This window comes from Equus quagga, chromosome 13, assembly GCF_021613505.1.
Source record: "Equus quagga isolate Etosha38 chromosome 13, UCLA_HA_Equagga_1.0, whole genome shotgun sequence".
NCBI lineage: Eukaryota > Metazoa > Chordata > Mammalia > Perissodactyla > Equidae > Equus > Equus quagga.
This window is the reverse complement of record NC_060279.1, coordinates 20,133,635-20,148,941: the sequence shown is the minus strand read 5'-3', so window position 1 is coordinate 20,148,941 and position 15,307 is coordinate 20,133,635.

Below are 15,307 nucleotides of genomic sequence, written 5' to 3'. Positions count from 1 at the left end.
AGTTGTGACAGAGACCACAAGTCCCTCGAAGCCTAAAGTATTTATTCCCTGGCCCTTTATGGAAACAGTGTGCCAGCCCTGCCCCAGAAGACAGTCCTTACAATGGCACCGACAGCGTGCCTGGGAGCAGCGCTCAGCCCAGCCGCTCCCAAGCCCTGCCTGCACCTCATTTAATCCCCACCCCCAGGAGGGAGAGACTCCAAGATGCCCATTTTACAGATGAGAAAGCTGAGGCCCATTTTGCCTTAGTAACTAAGCAAGTGGCGGAGCCAGCTTTGTACCCCAGTGTCCTGATTTAAGAACCTCTCATCCCCTGCGCTCTGGACGGCGGGTCCAGGCACACGGGACGCTTGGCTTCCACACTGACGGCCGCGCTCCAGGGCCCACCATCGCAGAGGTGCCTGGGTTAACACGTGTAATCCACTTTCTCTGATGCTGCTGGGCCCGTGGCCCCCCTCCCTGCTGCCTGACCCACCCCGTACTGAGGCTTCATAGGTCAGTCATCACCAGCCGCCCTGCCAGGTGGGCAGACCCCTCCCCACCTCCTCCTTCTAAATCCTTAGCTCCTAAGTCTGCAGAGCTGCAGTGAAGGGCCGGGTGCCCCCCCCCCCCCGGGGGTCGCCGCCGCCACCCAGGGAGGGGGGAGGATGAGAGCGCCTCTTATACTGAAGTTGACTCGTGAAAGGGACAGTGTTTATGTCCAGGATGGGACTCAATGTGAAGCTAAGAACTTGGTCCCAGAGAGAAATAAAAGCTGAGAGGCTGAGGACTACAAGGGAACAGGGCAAGGGGCTTGGCTATTGGGTTGTAAAGGTGCAATTTAATGAAAGAAATCAGCCTCCTGGATGATTGCCCTCTTCCAGCCTCCGTTTTCTCCTCTGTAAGCTGGGACACAGTTGCCCTCACCCTCAGCGGTGGGGGCATCCTGTGTAAGTTACAACACCTGTGTGTGTTTTTTGGGGGGCCCGGGGCAGAGGGGAGAGGTGAGGTTGGGCATCACAGCTGTGACAGCCTGGCTGTCTAAAGGACGGGGCTGCATGTGCTCGTTCTCATATCCAGAAACGAGTCTCTGCCATCAGCAAATTCATGAATTAAGGTCATGTTTACTCTCTCTCATCAGTTATAATCATCTGTTGGAACAGACTGGGGTTTATTAGCAACATTATTGCTGGTCACAGAATGGCTCTGCTCAGTTCCTGAAGTCCAGGGGCCTCTGCACACCTGCGGTTACCATCTGTGCTTATGCTCGCTCTCTGCTCAGCTTCTCTCAGGAGCTCGCTATTGTCCAGGGCCTGCCTCGCTCCAGGCATGAAACATAATAGGAGGCTCTGCCCACTGTTCCCCACCCGTGCTGTGCTCCTGCGGAATGAACCATAGTAACCGGCCCGCCCATCTCCTGCACTCTGCGCCTCCGTGCCTCTGCACATCTACGCCTCTGCATCTCTGCTCTCTGCAGCTCTGCACCTCTGCAAGTCTGCACCTCTGCTCTCTGCCTCTCTGCACCTCTGCGCCTCTGCATCTCTGCGCCTCTGCACCTGTGAATCTCTGCACATCTGCACCTCTGTGCCTCTGCATCTCTGCACCTCTGCTCTCTGCCCCTCTGCACCTCTGTGCCTCTGCACCTCTGCTGTCTGCATCTCTGCTCTCTGCACATGCTGCTTCTCCTGCTCTTCTGTTCCCTTGTATTGAAACCTCAGCTCTTTTGTCCATTTCTCCTTTATGGCAGGATTGAGTTGGTTGCTCCCACAGCAGCCTCTGCCCACCCTGCCTTCTTCTCATGGATGCTCATTTTGGAGGAATCACGGTTGGTCCAAGCCAGTCAGGCAATTGCTCACCCCCTTCCCCCACTTTTGGTGATTGGTCAGTGCAAGGACTTGTTCTGGCCAACAAGATAGTAGAGGAAGTCTATGGGGGCTTCTGTGAGAGATTTTCCTTCTGGTAAAGAAAAAGATAGGCAGGGAGGAAGATGTCCCATTGCTTCCAGCTTGAGCACTGACTATGCAGATATGATGGCTGGCATGGAGGCAGCCACACTGCAATCATGAAAGAGTGACACTAACATTCTGTTAATGGTAAGATAGAGAGGGGGTGACTTCTGAGTCACTGATGATATTGTTGGGCCACCAGATCATCTCTGGACTTCCCATCTCTCACATCATCTTTGAACATTAAACATTAGGTGCCTTTGTAATTTAAGCCACTCTTAGTAGAGTTTTCTGTTACTTCAGCCAAGCACATAACTAACTGGTACAGCCTTCAAGTCTCAGTTAAAACTCCTCTGTCCTTAGCTAGTTCCCCGGCAGACGTGGGTCTCTGCCCCTGACACCCTCTTCACCCATGAAAACAGCCCCTGAGCTGTGGTTCTCTGTCTGCCTGACTGGCTCATCCGTGTTTAGTTTGTGAACAGCTCTGGGGCCAGCCTCTGCCCTTTCTTCTCTGTGTACCCTGAGCCTGCACACAATGGGCCCTCAGACACCGCAGGGAACTCGCCCCCCACCCGCCACGGCCAGAAGCCCTCAGCTCTCAAGGAGCCTTTGGGGTCACTTTGGCCCAAGCATTGCATCCAGCCCTGGGGGCCTCAACAGCCTCTTCAGCTGGTGTGTGAGGTCCCTGGCAAGCAGCACCTCCCAGCTGGCAGCTCTCACCTCCCAGGGGTCCTCCAGTGCTGAGCTGTCAACGGATTGTCAGCCTGGTCTCTCCCATGATGGCCCTGGGAGGCCGTGATGCAAAGAAAGGAGGCCATGAGCTGTGTTTCAGGGAGACATGGAAACGGCAGTGATGGACACAACCCGTTCCAGAAGGAGCGAGGTTCTCTGCATATTCTGAAAAGACCTCTAGTGTGCCAATGGGGAAAGGGTCCCCCAAGGCCCAAAGGAAGGTGTCCCCAGGGACGGTGGGTGGCAGAGGCTCCTGGCCTCCCCTGTGGCAGCTCTAGACACTGGCCCTTGTGGTCACATGAGCATGACTCTGCCAAGCAAAGCAAGAGAAAGGGATGTGGGGCCAGGGGAGCTGGGCGGGTGGTGGTGCCGGCCAGCAGAGGTCCCCTCTCTCCCTTCTGTGCGGATGGCCTCTGGCACTCTCCTGACGGCCACGTGCAGTTCCCATGGCTTGGGCACTCCCTGCATGCGGCCGCGTGTGGCGCTGGGTGGCTGAGCCCCTATCACGTGGACAAGCCACATCGTGCAGCTTCCCAGAGTGCAAGCAGCAAATCTGGGTTTGCTGCCTATCTCCACACGTCCTTGCTACAGCCAGTTACCTCCCTTCTCTGAGCCTCAATCTTGTCCTCCAAAATGAGGATTAATTTGGAAAACATGGGTAGCCCAGCCTGTAGCAGGCCCCCAACAGATATTGTTTGAGTCCGTTTGGATCTTCAGGCTAGACTAGAGTCTTACAGTATTATCTGGAAGTTCTTCCTTGAAGCTAGCCTAAATCCTAAATACTCCTGCTGTTCCAGGTGCTCCATTTACCCAGCTGGAAGAAACAGTCAGAATTTTTTTTTTCTTTTGGTGAGGAAGATTGGCCCTGAGCTAACACCTGTGCCAATTTTCCTCTATTTTGTATGTGGGACACTGCCACAGCATGGCTTGATGAGTGGTGTGTGGGTCTGCAACCGGGAGCTGAACCTCTGAACCCCAGGCCACTGAAGAGGAGTGCCCATACTTAACCACTATGTCACTAAGCCAGCCCCCAGAATTTTTTTGATAGCCAGTAACGGAAAACCCAAAGTGGCTTAAACAAGCAACAAAGCAGGAGAGAATGATTTATGTAACTACGAAGTCTAAAGGCAGATAGCTTTAGGCAAGGCTGTACCTGGGTGCTTGATGCCATCAGCAGGAATCTTCTCTCCCAGCCTCTGGGCTTGGCTTACTCCCCTCTGTGCTGCTATCCTACTCAGGTGGGCTTTCTGTTTATGAAAGCAAAATGGCCACCACCGGTCACAGGCCAGTCCCATGGCCCCTCAGCAGCCCAACAGAAATAGAATTTCTCTTCCCCCAGGGTTCCAACCCTAACTGCTCCCTGTTCTCCAGGTGGGGGATGGAGCAGGGCCAAGGGTTCAACTGCCACACTCTCTGTACCTGGTTTCCTGGGGTGAGCCTGCTGTATGGGCTTCCACACCCCATTGTTTCCTCTTTACAAGGGATTCATGGCCGCACTTCTTCCCTCCTCTGTCTCATTTCTAAGCCCCACTTCCCTTGTATCAATGAGGAGTGGGACTTCCTATTGGAAGTCAGGATTTGGGGTCCACTCTCAGCTTCATGGCCTGCTTTTGGTGTCCCGTTATAATCATTTATTCAGTCCACAAATGTCCACTGAGCGCCTACTGTATGCTACTCTGAGTTTTCAGATCCTAGTTGTTCCATATAGAGGGCATCACCCAGGAGCCTTCCAAAGGAAATGAGTTTTGTCCAAAAGCTAGCTTCCAGACTCTCTCTGCCACCAACTGTGTGGCCTGTGTGTCCCCTCTCTGGCCTTCTGCTTTCTTTTTTTTTGTTTTGTTTTGTTTTCCCTAGGAAGATTAGCCCTGAGCTAACTACCGCCAGTCCTCCTCTTTTTTGCTGAGGAAGACTGGCCCTGAGCCAACACCCGTGCCCATCTTCCTCTACTTTGTATGTGGGACACCTACCACAGCATGGCATGCCAAGCGGTGCCATGTCCACACCCGGGATCCAAACCCGCGAATCCCGGGCCACCAAGAAGGGGAACTTGCGCACTTAACCGCTGCGCCACCGGGCCAGCCCCATGGCCTTCTGCTTTCTTATCTGCAAAGCCGGGCGCTGGGGAAAATGAGGTCCTGGACCCCCCCTCAGCTCTGACACACTGTGGTTCAGTCTTAGAGCATGTCTCCAGCTGTGAGGCAGCCCATGAGCATCATGCACAGTGACCACAATGCTCCAAATGCTGGGCTGTGACGAGTCTACAGTCACACAGTTGCACATCGAAATCCTCCCCCTTCGGGCTGTCGAGGGCACCCAGGGCGGAGGAGGATCTGGGGCTTTCTAGGCCTGTGAGGACTCTGGGCTCTGAGTTCCTGTGAGCTTGCCCAGTCCTGCTGCTGTGACAGAAAATCTCTTCTCGGGTGTTGGGGACTCCTAAGCCCGCCCACCACAGATAGTCAAGCTGTGGACTCTGAAAGGGAAGGGCAGGGAGGCCATGGCTGATCCCAGGACTGCAGGAAAAGTAGAAAACTGAAACATCTTGCAATGCCAGAAAGTAGGAGGTGCTCTAAGAAATGATGGGGGTGCATGTAAGGCCACGGGAACTATCTGGAAGGACTCCTGATGGCCAAATCTGGAAAAGTTTGAACAATAAAATAAACAATGATCTAATAGGTCACGACCCACTTAATAAAACAAGAATTCATAAGTCCTTTCTGAATAAATAGGAAAACTCTTCCTTTTAGTAGACTTCCAACTAATAGATGGAGAAGGAGAGAAGAAATCGAAAATCCCTACTTGCCAAGTATCACCATAATAATTGTTTTAAGCAGAGATCACCAAGAAATGCTAACGTGAGTGGATGAAAGTATAACGAGAAACAGAATATGTAGTCAAATTATCTCCTCACAAGATATTAATTTGTTTGTCACTCCTTACTCCAACAGTGAGAAACCTGGCTTTCATTATCCACCATACATTTACTTATTTGCTTAGTTCTAGACCACACATAAAGTAGTTTCAAAAGCTAACCCGTATCCTCACGAAAAACAAATCAATTGAATATTATATTTGTGAATAGTTCTTTTTGTCCTTGGCCTTGGAGTATGTGGTTTGAATACACTGTTATCTGAAGTTACTGAGGTTTGTTCCCCAGCACCCCCACTGGGGTTATGTTATTCATTGTGTCATTTCCCTCATCCCATTCCCTTTCCCCCATTTTCCCACCATGCTTACCCCATTCCTCCTAGGTACCCAAGCTTATGAGTTTCCTGTGTTGTGTTGTGTTGTTTGTTTGTTTGCACAATGCAGCAGATGCATATACTTTCTTATTTATCCTTCCTTCCTCTTATAGATACTCATTTGCACTTTGATTTTCTTGTTTAACAATTAGTTCGGAAAATATTCCATATCAGTTCATAGAGATCTTTCTCATTCTTTTTTTTACAGTTATGTGGTCCTCCATTGCGTAGCTGTGTCATGTACCATAGTTTATCCAACTGCTCTTCTCTGTTTAAGCATTTAGAGTGCTTCAAATATTTTCCAATGATGGGCAATACTGCAATGAATAACCTTGTGCATAGCACTTGTGTATCACTGGAGGTGAATCTTCAGGGTAAATTGCCAGAATGGGGATTACCAGATCAAAAATTAACTGCATTTGTTGTTTTGTTAGAATTTGCTAAATTTCCCTCAAAACATCCCACCATCAATATATGGGAGTGCCTATTTCCCCACAGCCCGCTACCAGAATGCACTGCCATGCTTTTAAATTTTTTGGCAATACATAGAAGACAAATAGTATTTAAGTGTAGTTTGAATTTGCATTTCTCCACTTATAAGTGAGGTTGAGCATCATTCCTTATGTTTAAGAGCCATTATTATATCTTTGTGTGAATTGTCTGTTCATATATTTAAAAATTTTTTCAATAAGGTTTTTGATTCTTTTCTCCTTGATTTTTAAAGAACTATTTATATATTATAGATATGAGGGCTTTATTTGAATGGCACTAATTTTAAGCCACTAAAATATTAAATTTAAACAAAGCCTCTCTCCATCTTTCATCTTCAACTTATATCTTAAACAGAGAAGAAACAAAACGCAGGCAGCTTTCTAAATTTGTCTATGAAATCCGGTCGCAGTCATTTTGATAATGCTGCTCACCACATTCCTTTCTTCACTTCCTCTTTGTCTGGGATTGTTACTTGAATTGTTCCATAACTGCGTGTTTTATCTGCCTAATTGTTTTATTAGTACTTTGAAGATAGAAGTAATATAATTTTGTATACCTATGGTGCCTGCCACAGGGCAGACATAGTGGATGCTCAAAAAATATTTGCTAAGGTGTAAAGGAGACGAAAGGAAAACACCGAACTTGGTTATTCTTTACATATAAAAATGAAGGCGAGAATACAAATTCACCTTTATTTATGGACTTTTAGGCAATTGAAAGAAGCATGGTAAAAACATATGATAAAAAGTATAATGTAAATTAGAAGAAAGAAGGTTGACGCAAAGGAAAAACCAAGGTAGGACTATCCAGTCGGACCTCGGTATCCGCGGGTTCCGCATCGTCAGATTCAACCAGCGGCGGATCGTGTACAGCACCACTACGGCTAGGTTTGTTGAATCCGCGGATGCGGAACCTGAGATGTGGAGGGCCCGCTAACGAACTTGAACGTCTGCGGAGTTTGGTATCCTCGAGGGATCCTGGAACCAATCTCTGGGGGGAGATACCGAAGGATCACTGCATATTACAGATAGGAATAAGGCTAATGCACAAAATATATAACTTGATGATCTATACATTTGCTGAGACTGGAAAGTACAAGTTTTTGCTTAATAGAGCGCGGTGAAGACAGTGATGAAACCAGGATTGCTTACTTTAAGATCAGTTTGAGGTTTCAAGCCTAGGGGTGAAGGTGTATGTGTCTTTTTTTAAAAAAGATAGTATGACTTTCAGATTCTTCAATAATAAATTGCTTTCTTAATTTTAAACAGATGTTTAAAGGGCAAAGGGTGAATCTGATGTACAACAAAAAACTATCCATCAAAGAATGAGAGAGAACAAGAGAGATTCTGTTCCACTCTTGGCTTCCTTAGGCCTTTTTAGAATATTGCCCATGAACCCCATCTGTGCCAGCTTCTGAATCTTGGCAACTTGTCTCTGGTTCGACTCACATCCCTGCTTTTCTTTTATGGAAAACAGCAGTCTAAAACCAAGGATTCCCCAGGAGGAGGGTGCCAAGCCATGTGGTCCCCGGGGGGATGGGAAGTTTCCCATGCCCCATGACAGTCCGGCAGATGGACCCTACATAAAGACCAATAGCTACCCAGCAAGCCAAAAAGAGAACATAAATGATTATTAAAACTAATTTTTACTGTGGTGCTCACAGGGAAAACAGGTTTGGTCTCTGCATGCTGAAGGTCTGGCTTCGGCACAGCAACACACCACCCCCAGGGCACTGTAATGCCCTGCTTTAGTCCTCCTGGGTTCCTAGCTTTCATGCCTCCCTTACTGCAAGCCTACTCAGAGCCTTTAATGTGCAGTTCACGTGCAGCATGACTTTCTAAAGGAGAATGTTATATAAAGGCTTTTCCAAGTGTATCTTGGAATATGTGGGGATGTTTGCATAGACCAGTAAGTCTCAAACTTTAGCGTGCAGTGGAATCCCCTGGAAGGATTGTTAAAACGCAGTGCTGCCCTACACTGACTAGAGTTTCTGATTCAGTAAGTTGCTGGTGGGGCCCAAGAATTTGCATTTCTAACAAGTACACAGATGCTGCTGCTGCTGCTGCTGTTGCTTCAGGGACCACTTTGGAGACCACTGGCCTAGGTATATGGTACCCAAACCATTTTTGTTTAAATATATTTTCAGGGGTCCTTTATATCTTTCAACTCCCAACAAGAGGCAAACTAAAATATGGTCTCACCTTGCTGGAATTTTTTCTTGTTGTCATTATTTTCAAAAGTGTAGACCAAGAGCTACTAAAAATCCATTGAGAATCTCCGGGGACCCACAGGTTGTGTTATTATTGCATTGGTGTATATACTGTGACGATGTCTGTGTTTGTAACAGCAAAGAAACATTGACTTAGGGTTGACTTATGACTGAATCATTGGTGTTCCAGCGATTCAGGTTTCGTCCCACTGGTGATTCATTGAAGGAAACCTTAGTTTTCTTATAGATGATGAAGATGTTTGCATCAGGAGGTACACATGGTACAGGTGTGTGTTTGTTTGGGTTTGTTATTTATTTCAGTTTTTTAAGTTTTTGGTCCTGTTAAAACAGTGTTTAGGAAAAAAAACTCTTCTAAGCACTTCTTGGAGGTGCTGACATTTCTTCGTGGCCGTGATTAAAGATGGGAGATGGTGGATATATCAACAAAGAACTCTTAGAGCCGTAAATCCTGTGAATTAAGTACCAAACCTAATTTACAAAGCAAATTTAGATCACGGGTACCTGCATAGATCGTAGATGGTCCCTTTCTGCTCTGTCCAGGAGTGGTTTCAGGCCAAGCAACCCCATACCAGCCTTTTTATTAAACATACATCTCTTTGCCCTGGTCTTGGGTTGGAAGAGGGAAACCAAAATTGAAGTTTAATATTTATTATTATGCGTGATCATCAATAATAATCCAGGTTCATATTCATTATTCAAAAATTCCTGGAACCTGATAGGTTTCAGAATTAAGAATTCAAAATTTCTTGCACTCTAGAGTGGTAAACAGCAAACACATTTCATAATATGCAACACCGCTAGCATGGTTCAGAACAGCACCTGATAAATAAATGCATTAACATTTCTGCAGGAAAATATGTGAATAGTCACAGTAAGTGGCATAAAGAAAGACAATGAGCAATTTTATAGTAGTTTGGTTTTGCTATCAAGTGAGTTCAAGTCATATTTTTTCTTTTACTTTCAAAAACAGCTTTACTGAAATATAATTCACACACCATAAACTCCATCACTTTAAAGTGTACAATTCAGAGGTTTCTAATATATTCACAGAGCTGTGCAAACATCACCACTATCTAATTTTAGAATATATTCATCACTCCCCATTTCTCACTCCCCTTGCCCCCGGAAACCACTAATCTACTTTCTGTCTCTATGGATTTGCCTATTCTGGACATTTTATATAATTCAGCACTTCATATAATTCACAGAACAATATGTAGCCTTTTGAGTCTGCCTTCTTTAACTTAGCATAATATTTTCAAGGTTCATCCATGTCATAGCATCTATCAGTATTTCATTCCTTTTCATTGCTGAATAATATTCCACTGTATGGGTATATCACATTTTGTTTATCCATTCATCAGTTGATGGACATTTGGGTTCTCTACCATTTGCTTATTATGAATAATGCTGCAATGAACAATCAGGGACAAATTTTTGTGTGAACATACTGGTTTATACCTCAGAGTGAAATTGATAGGTCGTGTGGTGACTCTGTTTAACATTTTTGAGGAACTGGGAAAATTTTTCCGAAATGGCAGCACCATTTTACATTCCCGTCAGCAAGGAATGATGGGTCCAATTTCTCCTCATCTTTACCAATACTTCTTATTGTTCATCCTTTTGATTATAGCCATCTCAGTGACTGTGAAGTGAGATTTCACTGAGGTCTTGATTTTTTTAGTTCCCTGGTGGCTAATGATGTCAAACATCTTTTCATGTACTTATTGGGCATTTCTATATCTTCTTTGGAGAAATATTTATTCAAATCCTTTGCTCATTTTTAAACTGGGTTATTTGTCTTTTTATTGTTGAGTGGTGACAGCTCTTCATGAATGTTCCTTGCATTATTGCAAGCTTTTGGTTAATTTTCAGAGTTCTCAAAAAGTTGATGTCACAATTTTTGTCAGTATTCTCATTGCTTTTGTGGAGGAGCTGATTTTCAGAGCTTGCTGTTTTCCCTTCCAGAAGTGCTTCTCAGGTCATAGTTTATGGATTATAGAAAAATTTTCATTTTTTCAGACCTTTTGTGAATTGTAGAATTATGGATAAGGTTTTCTTTGAATATAAATCATGCCTTTATTTTTTTTTTAGCACATTCAACTTTTTAGTGTACGTGTAATCTGAATAAAGTAGACGACAAAAGTGTATGACTGAAAACACAATTTGCTTAAAATTCAATAAGAAAATACTGATGAGGAGGTGGTACTTATGCGTGAGGACTAAATTTTTATGTTGATATTGTGTTGTATCATTGTTATAATACTACTTGCATCGGAAGAAAAAATAATATTACTACTGATTTGTACTTATTTTATATTAGGAAACACTTGATAGTTTCTCATAAGAACAAGCCAAACCAAAATGTTTTGGTTTGTACTGGCAGAAAGTAAAGCCAATATAAAAACAGCTAACGTTGTAACTCTTCTATAAATTTACAAGTTTCATTGGAAACTATCCTGTGTTTTGATATTTTCTGCCCTTTAAAAATACAAGATGTTTTAAAAATATAGCTTAATTATAAAAATTCATTGAAAAGCTATCATATTTTAAATACTAAACTGTTAAGAACTTCAAACAACCATGTTTTGCTTGTAGATTTTAGATGTCAGAAGAGGCTACCGGGAACAGGCTTGCCAGCAATAGAGAAGACTCAGGAGCCCTAGAAGCCAGTATTTATTGAGCATGTTCTGTATGCACTGCTTTATATCTCTCTTGTCATCTCAAACATGTGTTTGTACTGATCTAGGCAGATGGAAGTAGTCAATAAAATACACTAAGTTCCTACCCTGAGGAAAAAAATCTGCCACAATGTCAGATAAGTACTAGGAAAAAAAAAAAAAAAAGAAAGCAGATAGCATGGCTAGAGAAATGTGATGTATGTTGGTGGAAGGTGCTGTGTATAATAGGATGGGTCAGAGAAGACATCTCTGAGTAGGTGACATTTTGGAGACTGTGTGAAGTGAGAGATTGGGCCCTATAGACATCTGGGAAGAGATTATTCTAGGAAAAGGTAACAAGAACAAAGCTTCTGATGAATAAATGAGAAGGAATAGGATATATTAGAGTATATGAAGAAGTCGTTTGGTTTAAAACTAACTCTGCCTGACCTTGTTTTTCCAAAAAGTTGACATGGCCTGTTGAGCATGCATTGTATCTCTACTTTAAACATTTTATAATTTCTCAAAGACAAGCATGATGCCCTTAAAGATAGGGATTTAGCTTCCCCCATATTGACATTTCTTTAAGGATAAGCATCTCTTCCTAGAACCTAAGGATTAGTTACTGACCTACTGTGTTCACCTTGTGTGCACTGACCTGCCGTGCTGGTAGAAGTATCCTGTGACTGTTGTAAAAAGGACATTCTTGTCATGTGTGGTGTATGCACTTTGTTCCAAGATGGTATATAACCACTCTGTATAGCCGAATTCCTTGGGAAAGGGAGCCACCCAGCTATAGTCCTCAGACCTGGCTCGTATAATAAACTCACCCTGATTTTGATTTATAGATCGATTATGGATTGCTTGCACCAAAAGTTCTGAGGTTGGAATGTATTTGTCACCTTACATGACACTGCTTTTACTCCAAGACCAGGGAAAAAGATGCACCTTCAAGAAAAAGATGAATGTGGGGTTACATGGCCTGAAAACATTCATAGACACCTAGAGCAAGCAGGGGAGACCCATGAAGATACCTTTTGATCTGAAGTGGGTTTGTAACTTAACTTACATGGTTGGTACTCAACTTGCAGGATTCACGTCTCAGAGTTCTTCAGTGGCATTTCCACCATCCCTAATCTCAATCATGGCCACAAAGTAACTTAAGTGCCTCCAAGGAAGTGCTTAGAACTTGAGGTTTTGGTTTTTTTTTACTAAAGACTTTTCTTAGTCAGAACAAAAATACCTATAAGGCTTAAGACATAAATTAAAGTGTGATATAAGATCAACAGAGAGTACAGTTTTGACTGATTATAAATCCCATCTTTCATATTATAAAAAAAATCATGTTTTTGAAAACAATAGATGCTTAAATAAATTTTAAACCCTTAGGGAATGTTCTGATGATTTGGTTATGAAATCTATGGTGTCATCTAGTGGTAATTCATTCTAATTTCAACCAAACATCCCAGAGGGTTATGCGAAATCATTAGAAAACATGACTAAGCAAAGCTCCTCCACATTAAGTGGCTAATTACAGTCACCACTCTTGAAATAATTATAGGTTCAGAGGAAGTTGCAAAGGTTACGTTACTGGCTCTTAGTTAATATCAGCCCTGATGTTGGTCCCCTGCAGTGAACCTAGCACATAAGGGTTAAAACTAAAAGCACACATTCCCAGCTCCCTCGTTCTGTAGTTACACTCATATGGAAATGGTTGCTTCTTTGACCCCTGACTCCCTAAGCTTTACAACCAAATAGAAGTTACAAATTGTTAAAGACCAGATGGCCTCATGCTGAGCTCCCACTAAAGTTGTGGCTAATCACAGGAACTTGAAGTTCTTTTACAGAGAAACTAATGTCCGGAGAATATCAAGAAACTGAAGCTTCCCCTGCCCAACTCGTTGGCTTCCTGACATCAGAGTCTCCCTTCCACCATGGAGACAAACAGCCAAGGACGCTCATCTGAGAAATCCTTCGTCTCCTCCACTGGAAGCAGCCCCAGACACAGGCCAATGGGAAAGTGCTGACCAAGGAGTCCATGGCCCATCTCCCCTACCTAAAACCCCAAGTAAAAACCTCTACCCGTTTCCTAATGGGGTGCTAGAAAATTTTGAGGCACTAGCCCTTGCTTTGCTCCCTCTGCCTGGCAAAGTAAAGCCTTTCCTTTTTCACCCAAGAGTCTGTTCTCATTATTTAAATTGGTGTCCAGATCAGAGACTGAACTTTCAGTAACAATTATACAGGGAGGACTGTGTACCCTACATTTATTTCCCTCTATGGTTACATTTTATGTAACTATAGTACAATAGTACTATTATGAATAGTATTATATTATGTTATATTATAAATACAGTACAATATCAAAACGAGGATGTTGACATTGGCACAATGTGTGTTCTGTGTCACTTTATCACGTGTAGATTTGTGTAACCACCGACACAATCAAGATACTATTCTATCACCCCAAATATCTTCCTTGTGCTACCCTTCTATATTGACACTCACCACCATCTTACCTATCCTACCTAACCTCCGGCAAACCCTAATCTGTTTTCCATCTCTATTAATTTGTTATTTTAAGAATGTTATATAAATGAAATCATATAGTATGTAACTCTTTGAGATTGACTTTTTTCCCCACTTAACATAATTCCCTGGAGATTCATAAAAATTATTGTGTATATCAATAGTCCATTCCTTTTTACCACTGAGTAGTATTCCATTGTGCGGATATACAGTCCTGCATCACTTAATGATGGGGATATGTTCTGAGAAATGTGGTTTTCTCATTATGTGAACATCATAGAGTATACTTACACAAATTTAGGTGATATAGCCTACCACAAACCTAGGCTATATGATACTAATCTTGTGAGACCACCATTGTATATGCGGTCCATCATTGACTGAAATGCCATTATGTGGCGCATGACTGTACTAGAGTTTATTTGATCATCCACCTGTTAAAGTATATCTGGCTTATTTTACTTTTTGGCTAGTACAAATACAGACCAAGTGAACAGTCACGTGAAGGCTTTTTATGATTGCTTTTCCATTTTTCTGAAATAAATGTCCAGAAGTATGATTGATGTGTTATATGAGGGGTATATGTTTAGTTTTTAAAGAAATTGCCAAACCGTTTTCAGAGTGGTTGTACCATTTAAATTCCCACCAACAATGTATAAGTGATCCAGCCCCTCTGAATTTTCATCAGTGTTTGGTATTATCACTATTTTAAAATTTTACCTATTATGATAGGTATATAGTAATAACTCCCTGTGGTTACAATTTGTATTTCCTTAATGTCTAATGATATTGAACACCTTTCCATGTGCTTACCTGCTGTATGTATATCTTCTTCAATGATATATCTCTATATGTCTTTTGCCCATTTTCTAATGAATTATTTTTTGCTGTTGAATTTTGAGAGTTATTTATATATTCTAGATATGTCTTTTGTACTATATGTGGTTTGCAACATTTTTTCCCAGTTATTAGATCTTCTTAACAGGATCTTTCACTGAATAAACATTTTAAATTTTTATGAGATCCAATTTACCAATAATTTCTTTTGTGGATCATGCTTTAAGTGTCATGTCTAATAACTCGTCACCAAGCCCTACATCCTAAAGATAATAGAACTATGTTTTCTTTTATCTTGTTTGTGATTCATTCAGTTTCTTGAATCTGAGGTTTATGTCTTTTGCCAAGTTTGGGAAATTTTCAGCCATTATTTCTTCAAATACGTTTTCAGCCCTGATCTCTTTCTCCTCTCCTCCTGGGATTCTGATTACATGAATGTTAGATTTTCTGTATAGTCCCACAGGTCCCTAAAGCTCTGTTCACTTTTGTCAGTCTATTCTCTCTGTTCAGATTGGGTAATTTGGGTTGTTCTATCTTCAGGTTTGCTGGTTCTTTCCTCTGCCCCCTCCATTCTGTTGTTGAGCTTATCCATTAGGGTTTTTATTGAGGTTATTGTATTTTTCAGTTCTGAAATTTCCATTCGGCTCTTCATTTGGGGGTCTTAAA